Genomic DNA, 1,711 nt, shown 5'->3' with positions numbered 1-1,711 from the left:
ACAGTAGCAAGTGGAGTGTTATCGCTCATTCAGATCGCTAGGATTCTTTGGTCAACTCTATGACCAGAATCCGCAATCTGAGTGGAAAGCTTGAACGGCGAACCTTACTGACCTTCATATCATGCACAAGCAAACGTGAATCGATAGGCAGGTAGACAAACAGACAGAGACAACAGACAGCCAGATAGACAGACGGAGAGACACACGGTCGACCAGACAGGCGTACATACAGACAAGTATATAGACACATGGACAGGGGTAGAATTAAACCACTCAGTTCCTCCTCCACCTCAGGAATGGCTCAGTAGGGCAATTAAGCGTCTCATGGTAGTTTTAGTCTTGCCACATTTTCCTTATACATATGTATACTCCGTCGTTCTGATTATCTAAAGGAAAATGAACGTCTAGTCCATTTTCGAGGTTATTCGACAGGGTATCCATTATTCCGTCCTTTAATCATATGGCTCAGTTGTTTAGATATTTACAAAAGTTATCCAAACTGAATACGAAACTTGTAAAATTGTGAGTAGTGTGAATAGAGTCTGGAATTTTAAAGGGGACTTGGTTTTGTACCTAAAGTCAACCAATTCTGAAAGGACGGGAAGCCGTGAACAGCTGTCTCGTCTCATCCTGATCGGCAGAAGTCATCTCACGAAACGCAGAGGAGTCTGAGACCGTGATCTCCCTACTGGCCGCTGGTGGCCGAACTGTTCAGTGTTCGCACTACTGGCCCGGACGTCCCGGGTCCTAGACCCACACGGTTTTCTGTATAGCGGCACTTCTGATTCTCAACAGCTGAACAACGTTTCTCTGCTAGTCAGCAGAGGTTCGATTCCCACTAAGAAAACATACTATTTTTATCCACAATTATATTTAGACTAAGTTCACCGTGAATCGGAGGCCTAGATAATGATACAGTAATTTGTTGAACTGCACCAACTAGCTTGCACTGAGGCGATCGCAGATCGAACTTGAGCAGTATTCGGACCAAACAGCTACACTCACTCTAAAAGCAAAACTAATCCAACTCAGAACATTCGATCGATTTGATTTTGACTGTCTTTTCTTCCCTTCCATCGTCGTCTTGTAGCAAAACGAAGCAGCGTTACGGGCCAAGGAAAACGAGTTGCGTCAGGTAGGTATTCCAAAGCATACTTGATGATAAACACGTTTTGTCGTTCGTTCGTTTGTTCCCTTGTTGGTTACACGGGAACACGTCTGACCGAGATCCGCCAGTTTCCACATTCACTTAATTGTTCACGTGGGAAGGACACTGAAATGTTTCAGTCATTTTGAAGACCGAAGTGCTGATATTGTTGCTCCCGGTGCCCGTACGATATGAGTTTCATTCCTTGTATTGAATTTCAGGTGGATGTTATTTTTATCGACTTGTAATCATCCTGTAAATTCCCATACACTCAATTTCGTAAACTCTCTCCAGTATGTCAAGACACCGAGTCACCAAACTGAAGCGCAGGTAAAACACTCCGAATTGGAGTGAATTTCTCCGGGACGGACAGTTTGCAGATTTGGGACTTGCAATTCACAGATCACAGGTACCCGGTGTTCCAATCCTGTCCGTGTTCGAATACTCGAAGTCGTAACCAGTCGAAATCCGGTCAGATACACAATGCACCTGACCGCTATCCGAGGAGAACCACCTCACATAGAGACGGGTACAGACAAACCAGTCATTATGTAGCCAAACTCG

This window comes from Opisthorchis viverrini, assembly GCF_000715545.1.
Source record: "Opisthorchis viverrini unplaced genomic scaffold opera_v5_130, whole genome shotgun sequence".
NCBI classification, from domain to species: domain Eukaryota; kingdom Metazoa; phylum Platyhelminthes; class Trematoda; order Opisthorchiida; family Opisthorchiidae; genus Opisthorchis; species Opisthorchis viverrini.
The sequence above is the reverse complement of the archived record's forward strand: the minus strand, read 5'-3'. Positions refer to the sequence as shown.